The sequence below is a fragment of the Pinus tabuliformis genome, chromosome 4_2 (genome assembly GCF_031772625.1).
Source record: "Pinus tabuliformis cultivar Carrire ecotype Pingquan chromosome 4_2, CPIR1, whole genome shotgun sequence".
Classification (NCBI taxonomy): Eukaryota; Viridiplantae; Streptophyta; class Pinopsida; order Pinales; family Pinaceae; genus Pinus; species Pinus tabuliformis.
Genome location: NC_142304.1, coordinates 673,540,840 through 673,550,848, shown reverse-complemented (window position 1 = coordinate 673,550,848; position 10,009 = coordinate 673,540,840).

Sequence of the window (10,009 nt, the reverse complement as noted above, 5' to 3'; positions counted from 1 at the left end):
CCCAACTAGAGATTGAGTGTGCAGTACTAAGAGATCGATAGGATAATCCCAAGAATCCACGAAAATAGTTACATCTTCCAATTTCCCTATAGGCCTCACAGTAGATCGATTTGCAAGTTCTAGAAGCGTCGGGGTTGGTTTAAGATTAAGTAAGTACAATTATTGATTTTATAACGTTAATTTCAGCCCTAAGGTCTACCATAACATTTTTAATATCAATGCCATTGATTTGGACTATGAGGATCAAGTTTCCTGAGTCACCATATTTAATGGGTATAATTTTTCCCAACATTATGTCTGACAAATTCCCCATGACATGGATAGTAGGTGGGTCTTTCAACTTCCTTCTAGGCTTCTTAGAATACAATTCTTTAATTGTTTTAGCATAATTGACACATCCTTCATGGCCTGGAGCAATGGAATCTTAACAAATAAATTTTGTAATTCCCCCAAAAGATCAAATTCAGGTTGAGGAATATGTTTTCTTAGGGACAACCTCTCAGGATAAGGTGGGCCTGTGTGACTCCCTCGAGTGACAATTGTTTTGGTGGGGGGTTGTTGTTCCACAGTAATTTGTGTCGGATTACCCCCAGTTTCCCCAAAGGGGTGTTCAAATTTTGGTTCCAAGACTTCGTCATTAGTTTGTTCAATAACTATTTGTGAATTATTTGTATTCACCACTCATCTAGATCAAAGATTCAATTCATTGAATGCCGAAGTGGTCAATACCATATGCAGGAAGGTTGAGTGTCTCAACCTATTGGGATCCCCTTTGGGTTCAGGTTGGATTGAATAGGCAGTTAAGGATGTAGAGGAGGAGTATTGGTGGAGGCATTGGGTGGGAGTTGTAACTGTTGTTGTGTCATAGGCTGGGGAAGTTGACTTGTAGGAAGAGGGGGTCCATGCTAGTTCTGAGACCAAGAAGGGACTGAACTAGGTTGAGGTGACCATGATTGCCAGGGTGTAGGATATTGATAATATTGCGACCATGAAGGTGGAAATGGTGTAGGCTGAGACCCAAAATTCCAATTATTAAAATATTGAGAAGGGTCTTGAGTCATACCTTGATTCATATTCTGTGGTCATGGTTTCCATGGCTTCTTTGGTCCCATAAAATAAAGTTGGTTTGTCTCTTCATTTGCTCCTTGAAAAACTACCTTCAACCCAGGAAGTGATGGACACATGCTAGTGGAATGGTTTTTCTCACATATTGCACAGGTTTCGACGATATTAAGTGGACACTCCTTTAGTGGGTGCTTCTTCCTGCATTGTGGACAGACGATGGCCACTGCTTTCTCAGCTTCCATTTATTTCTGTTTTTTCCTACAGAACATCTTGTTGTGAGGACAATGTGCTTAGGATGTTAGTCCTCAAATTGTCTAGTAAGTTCCCAATTTCTACTTTTGTGACCCCACTACTGGATGATTTGAGAGCTCATGTTCCTTTCTTATGCCTCATTTGACACACAGTTCACAGATAGTATCAAACTCTTCCTTTGATATATCTCCATCTCATACCACATTTAGAAGTTCCAAAGATTCTTCTCTTAGTGTTCAGAGTAAGATTATCTTCAAAATACCTTTATCCAAATCACTATGGCATGATATTTGCAGGTTTTATTTAAAGAGTTCCACAAAGTCCTCCATATTCTCTTCCTCCATCTACATAATCTTGAATATTTATTCTTTAATGTCTCGAGACTTGTAGTAGTCCTAATATTTTTCGAGGAAAATTTGCTTCATATTGTCCCATGTCGTAATATATTTTCATCCTAGATCCATAAACCAACGCAATGCTATCCCTTTCAAGGTAGCATGGAATATCTTCATTTTTTGAGCATCTGAAACATAATCATATTCTCGACAGAAAACATCGAACTCGAAGAGGAATGTATTCGGATCCTCCAAAGAGAGACCATGGAAATTAGGTAATGTTGTTAAAGGAATATGGTTTACAACGCCAAAATGTTGGAGTTTAGATATGGGTTATAGATTCAACCCCTTCCACATTTATCTGTCAATCCAGGGTTTGTTAATTATTTCAAGGTTCTCATGCAAAGTCTATGCAAGACATATTTTCCCTACCTAGTATTGAGCATTTACAAAATACATGGCCCAACAAATGCTACGAATCGAGTAACAACAAAATAAATAACATTAACAACAACCTAGAGTAACAACAATTAAGAATCACAACAAGATTATAAAGAAGTTAAGAAAGAACAACAAGTACAAAACATGAGCATCATAACCAAAATGCATACCTATTCACAGGATTAAATCCAACAACACTTGATCAAGAGAGCGAGCCCAACTCTCTGATCAGGGTTGTGGCGAAGAGTTAAAGATCACATAAGATTATAGAAAACTGGAATTAGCTTTAACCAAGGAAAATACAAATAAATTTTTGTTGTTACACCCAAAAGGGAAAGTTTGTCGTTCTTCTCTATTGAGCCTTACTTATATATATTTATCGTTACATGAATAACAATTAACAAACTTAAAAATTGTGGCAATCATACCTATGCACAAATATACAATGATTGTTCAAATAGAAACAAATGCAAAGATAGCAGTTAGAGTTGATTCATCAGTTGTTCGACAATTGAACATTCTTAACTGTCCCATCCTTGAATAGCGCTGCCAACATGTCAACAACATCGCGCCGAGTTATATTCCATTGAGCATCATCCAACGTGAATCTATAAGATAATTATGTCAGCAAGCCATCTAAGCATCATTCTCCTAGGACTACGCTTCATTAATTAACATTTCAAGAAGACATGCCAATTTGATATACCTTCATTGATTTGAGATATAAATCGACCTCATAAAAACTATGAAATGGATAAAAAGGAACATGTAAAAGTGGGTGAAAATAGGTACTTTTATCGGCCAAGAGGAATATTTGGTATTATTTTGATAATATATTGCTTCCTATCATTGTTGGTCTCTTTCAGGAGAGAATTGTAGTAATTAGTAAGCGCCATTTCGAAGTCCTTATGAGTTCTGATCATTTGTACCTCTGTGTTTTTCAATGAGAAAATTCTATTGTGTTGTGTATGTTTTATCATAGACTTGTGGAAACGCTTTGCTTTTTTGTTTCCCTCTTCTAACCACTGGATATGAGATATTTACTTCTAGAATATCTCCTCTTAGGATATGCACTCCTCTAGTTGGCATAAAGTGTTGGCTTCCTCTTAGAGAAGGTCCTCTGATCTTCCTTCTAGTTTCATTCTTTGTTGAATACTCTCCATCTGCCCATCCAAATTGAGATTGGTTTCGAAGTTATTACCAAACTCCTCTCTATTCCATTTTTTAATGTAGCTCTTGAGAAATTTTATCTTTTTTTGAAATATGCACATGGATGTGGTTTTTGAAACTTCAATATCATTCCATCATTCGCTAATCTTTTCCAAGAGATTTGGATCTCTGAACCAACATTTTTCAAATTGAAATGTTCTGTTTTTGGGATCCCATTAGTCCAATTCAAGGCATATTGACTAATGGTCTAATCCTACACAACGAAGAACGAAATCTTTTATAGTAATGTTCCTTTCCAATAGAGATTTTGAGATTAGAAATCTATCAAGACATGAGGTGGTTTGATGCTTGTTGTTACATTTATTGTTCCATGTATGCATTCCATTGATTGTATCCACATTGATGACTGCTAACCTTTGCATTGTCTCCTTAAAGTGATACAAATCAGTATCAAATCTATAGATACCCCCTCACTTTTCATCCAAGCTCTTTATCATATTGAAATCACTACTGGAAATCCATAAATATTCCTTGTGAATTCTTCAAACCGAGTGATCCAGGTGGATGTTGGTGGTCACCCACCTATCCCATTTGGACCCCCATGACTGTCTCTTTTAGTTTTTCAGTTTCTGTAATTGTAGCACAATTTACTATTTTAGCAGTTTTTCGGGTCCTGAACTTTCGGAGCCATTTTGAGGCCCTAAACGACGTTTTTTGGGAAATCTGGGAGCAAAATGGGTCCATGGTCCAATGTTGTTCTTCCCAAAGTTTTAGTGCTCGGATAGATCTTTCTAACGAGCTATTGTACGCGTCAAACAGAGATTGGGTGCCACAGTTACGACCCCAAGAAATTGATGTACCAATTTACCCAAACAGGGCCCACAATTTGGCGTTTCATCTTCTAGTGTTAGGTTTTGGGATGTTAAGGGTTTTCCATTGTTTCTCAACAATAAATAGGCCTTCGAGCCTCATTGTAACACAGTTCAGAGGCATGTAGCCACCACATCTCTTCTCAGAGATAAGCTACCATCGCCCTAGCTGTTTATTTCCATTTTTTGTTTATAAGCATATATCAGTATTTTACATTAATGAAATGAAGTATTATTTCCGTTGCATCTTTGTGTTTATGGTTATCTCTGTAATTTGTTGCATTCCTATTTAAATCCGGATTAGTGGTATCAGAGCAGTCTGCTTTTTCTCTGTTTTTATTTGCATGTCCCCAACGAGGTCGGGATATAAGGAGTTAGGGCTTGAACTAGTTTTACCTTTGCAAGAATAGCCTCGCAAATCCTGACGGCCTCCCATGGCGGATGAAAAGAAAGACGAGGGCCAGGAGATCCTATCAAAATCTTTCTTGAAGAAGCCCTCGAGCAGCAAAGGAACGCGATGATGGATAGCTTTGCGTAGATCCTTAAACAGCTACCCAAAGGCGACGCATCGGCTTCCAATAGCTACTCTGGAAACGCCACACTATTTAAGGTACAAGTTAATTTTGAAATCCCCATATTCGAGGGTCAGATAGACATAGATTCCGTAGATAAATGGTTAAATCTGCTAGATGGGTATCTTTTTGTTCATGAATTTGCGAGTCGGGAAAAGATTGTTTTCGCTCTTCTCAAAGCAACCCCCCACGTTAAGGACTGGTGGGAAACCTATTGCAAGCAGAAGGATGAAAGCACATGCTCACTATTTTTAGCCGCATCCACTTGGGATTCATTTCGAGATGCCATCAAGGAGCAGTACTACCCTGTCAAAAACTACGAGGACAAATACATAAAATGGACTACGCTGTGACAGGGAAGGGACCAAGATGTGCTAGAGTTCACCAACATTTTTCATACCCTTCGCACACAATTGGGTATCAAAGATTCTGATTTGCATCTGGTACTCAAATACCGTGACCGCATACACAGATACATCCAGGAAGAGATGGAGTTCCTGAACATCTCCTCACTCAGCACAATGTATCGATATGATGTCAAAATCGAGCAAAAGTTCAAATAGAAGAAGCGAGACTTTGGATCTGCGAATCCGAAGACCAAAGGACAAAGCCAAGGCAGGGTGACCTAAGACAACCCATCGAAGCCGCAAGAAAATAACAACACCACGAAGTCGAAAAAGGACACGGGAAAGTGTTGTGAGCTCCACAAGAGCCCCACTCACAACACAAGTGAGTGTCGGACCAAGCAGTCGCTAGTGGCTGAGTTGAAGGCTTCCGAATCATATGAATGTTCCGACCCTGAGCCAGAACCCGACAAGGGGAATGGCAAAGGGAAGCAGATCATTGATGTGGATCCCAGCACCACTGTTGCCACCACTCATAGATGTGAGTGAAGGGATCACTGCTGCAATTCATTTTCGACAGTGGCAACCAAAAGAACCTCATTTCAGTAGAGGTCGTGAAGTGGTTGGGCCTACTGACTACACCACACCCGCAGCTGTATAGTATCGAGTGGCTTCATGAAGGACGGGATCTCAAAGTTCGCCAGCAGTGTCGCCTTCCCTGCAACATCAAACCCTTCACATACGAGGTATTGTGTGATGTTACACCTTTGGATGTTTGTTATGTATTATTAGGCCAGCCATACTTGTGGAGGCGACATGCTGTGTATGATTCAAGGCCTTGTGCTGTCATTATTTCTTTGTGTAATTCATTATACAGGATACCGGAGGTAGCCCCACCTACCGCCACCTCTTTGATCTCTACTAAGAAAGGCAACAAGCTCATCTCCCAGACTAGGAAATTCATTTTCTGTCTGATTCGCTCCAAAAGTAAGGGGAAGATCGTCACCACATCCATGATCCCCACGAAGGGTTCCTCCACGCAGCAGCAGTAGCAGCAAAGGAATACGGTCATGACAGAACACAGGAACAACTTCTCCTCACCCACAAGGGTACCACACAAGCTTCAGGTGGGCAACAAAGTTTGGTTGCATCTGCAGAAAGAACGCCTTACAAGAGCCCATCAGAAGCTCCAACCACGCCGACATGGTCCTTACAACATTACCAAGGCTATGGGAAACAATGCTTTGGAGCACAACATTCCTCCATTCCTTCACTCACACCGAGTGTTCAATGTGGACCGTCATCGACCATACTTCCCACCTTTACTGGACACATCAGAGATTACAAAACAACTCACCAGTAACCCAGCTCAGCAGAAGCTTCCTCATCCCAAGGAGGAACTCAACGCAATGGGGACCATTGCTTCCTAAGGGGGGAGAAATGATCTAGGTGGATGTTTATGGCCACCCACCTATCCCATTTAGACCCCCACGACTGTCTCTTTCAGTTTTTCAGTTTCCGTAATTGTAGCACAATTTACTATTTTTAGCAGTTTTTCGGGTCCTGAACTTCCGGAGCTGTTTTGAGGCCCTAAATGACATTTTTTGGGAAATTTGGGAGCAACATGGGTCCATGGACGAATTTTTCTCTTCCCAAAGTTGTAGTGCTTGGATAGATCTTTCTAACGAGCTATTGTATGTGTCAAACGGAGATCGGGTGCCAAAGTTACAACCCTGGGAAATTGATGTACCAATTTACCCAAACAGGGCCCACAATTTGGTGTTTCATCTTCTAGGGTTAGGTTTTGGGATGTTAAGGGGTTTTCATTGTTTCTCAACAATAAATAGGCCTTCGAGCCTCATTTTAACATAGTTCAGAGGCATGTAGCCACCACATCTCTTCTCAGAGATAAGCTACCATCGCCCTAGCTGTTTATTTCCATTTTCTGTTTGTAAGCATATCTCGGTATTTTACATTAATGAAATGAAGTATTATTTCCACTGCATCTTTTTGTTTATGGTTATCTTTATAAATTTTTGCGTTCCTATTTAAATCTGGATGACCGAGGCTAGGTTTTGAAGGAACATCATCCTTTACAAAGGAAGATGGGGTCCATATACCATTGTGATACATCATGCATCTATTGCACCTAAAAAATGGATTTTTCTTAAAGAATCGTTGGATAAGCGACCCAGTCAAAGAGTTCAATTTCTATTAGTTTCCATATAAAAACATATCCTCCTACATGGCCCATAGCATCCAGGGCTATAGCCTGAGAACCTTTCCAACAGGGGGTCATGATTGTTTTCAATTTATCCTATGGCCATTTAGTCTCTTAGAGAAATATTATTGTTGGAATTTCCTTTCATATTATCTTCTTGAGATACCATTGTTTGCAGAGATAATTGAGGCCTCTAATATTCCAAGAGATTAGTTTTATTGTGAAGCTTGGTGGGTTGAGGAAAACACCTTCAAGATCAACTGAACCTTGCCAAAACTAGCCAAAAATTCTCTAGCTTATTTGATTAAGTCCTTATTGATTTTCCATCCCTTCCTTCTCCCATCCTTGGTAGAATTGGAGGGTTCATTGAAGGGAAGGAATTGCACCCCCAAAGACAATGAATAATAATTTAGGAGGGGATTTTTTTGCAATCTCTTACCTTCAGTTATACTTGATGAAGTAAATCCATTTTTTTTTTGGGATAGAGCATGGGTCCTTACCTTAACATACCTCTAGCATGAAGAATAAAGCCATTTCATTCGTGTCCGTATCTTTTGCATCATTGTTTTCTCCTAGTTCGACTTCATCTATCATCTCTGTTACAGGGAAAAGTGTCTATTTAGAACTGCTCTATCCCACTAAGGTGTGACAGCTACCTTAGAAACAAACAGAGAAAAGCTACTTATGTTTTTCCTTTATGAATCATAGATAGAGAGGAATAGAAAGACCAACCTCTGTCTTCCGCTAATCCTTTGATTCGATCCCTCTCTTCTTTGATAGTCCCCAGCTACCTGCTCCCTTGCACGCCCAGCTTCACAAAGTACCTGTAAGATCACAGAAGCATAGCACTATACAAAGACATAGATTTATATTCATAAACAACTTAGGATCAGATTTAAATTGACCATACAAATGTAACAAGCATCAATGATACAAAATCATGGAGGAAAACTCAAATAGCTTTTATTGATAAACAAGAAAAAATCCAGGAGGAGTTACAACCAGTTGTTCCGACCCAGCATCAACCTCCCAGCAAAGAAGCCCCTCTTCACCTCAAACAAAGCTTAGATCACCCAACAATCTGATTTTTGTCTCTAGAAACCAACAGCAATTCCTTACAATATGCAAAATTCCAGCCTCCGGATCTCTGGGATGAGGGATCCATATATAGATATCTGTAAGGGGGATGAGTCAGCTTGTGATTTGATTAGTGTCTTCTCTCTGTCATTTCTTGCTTCCACTTGGAGACTGAGGGCCTCTTACTCATCCTTGGTCGAATTCAGTGAGGCAAGTGTCACAAGAGAAGATTCTAGAAGCTTCCATTGCCTCTCCACCTCGCGGAATGACACTGCCATTTGTCATTTCTCGCCCATCTCAGCCCATAGAAGGGAGTTTTGAAATTCAACGCACCCTCTCAGTGCATTTGGGTGAGATGCAACGCACCTAGCTAGTGGAGCAGTTGCAATGATCCTGTTTTGACCAATTTTGAGTAGTTTTTCATGGAGAACTTTTGGGAGAAGCTGTAATCTGTTGACCTTGTTCCTTTAGGGGTTAGAACAACACTTTTAGGGACTTAGGAGCCCTTGGTTTATGGACATTTCATGCTTGAGGTTGTAGGGCACAAAAATGTCTATAACAGTTGCCCCCTATAGTATGAGGCCGTTAACCTTTTGGTGTCGGGTGAAATGCTTTATTATGAGGATCCGAAGTTCTTTCAATGTTGGGAGGAGACCTGTAATAAGATACAATACAATACATTATCTTCATAATATTTTCATGATCTAGCTGAGGCGGGCATTCCCATGCTCAGCTTTATAAATTCATTTTCATGTACATAGGACAGACAACCGTCTGAGTGTAGACTGATGATTCTGATAGAGTCGTCATCCTTTTGGTAGGATGATTATCTGTGCTGCAATGATGTACATTTAATGTTTTTATTTCCCTGAATATATATCACAGCCCGCATGGATGAAACTAGATCTGGGGTCTTCAATCTCGTTCGATCTTCACTCGAAGTACAAGTCGATCCATGTGAGAAATATTCTGAAGTCGAACATGGAAAGACATCGCTTGATTACCAGTCAATGATGTAAATCGTTAACAAGCGCGAGAGGAATCACCGATAATGATAATGACCCTCAAGGTACTGCAGTACAATTCACGTGGTGTGAATAAAGGACTTGGCATCGAACACCACGCAAAATCTTTTGGTCAAAGGCCATTGATGTAAACCTGTCGCCGGAAGTGAGAAACTTGCCATTGAGACATGCAAGCTTCAAAGTACTGAATGGGGTGTTCCTAGATCAACTTCTTGGATAATGAGCTGATGTCGACAAGAAGTGATCCGTCACAGGAGGGCCTTAATGAATCCCACATCAATGACACGGAACAGAGAAAATGATTTTGATGGAGGTGAAAACGATCTGGTGATATAAGGTTCAGGGTGGCGGTCATGAAAGAATGGAGTATAATGTATGGTAGTGGGTGAGACACAGGTGACTTCTCTGGATGACTTCTCTTGAACATATCGGCGACACTGATGTGATGGATTGGTAGCATTAACCCCAAATGTGGATGGTATGGCGTGACCATGGTGATGTGACCGGTGAATGAAACAACCCAACCTGACTCGAACACGAAGTGGAAGTGTCATGTTCAAGAGCGACTTGCTACCAACAAAGTTTCTTTGAGTTTTCTTCCCAATTTTTCCCCAGTCATTGCTGACCAGTACCTCTTT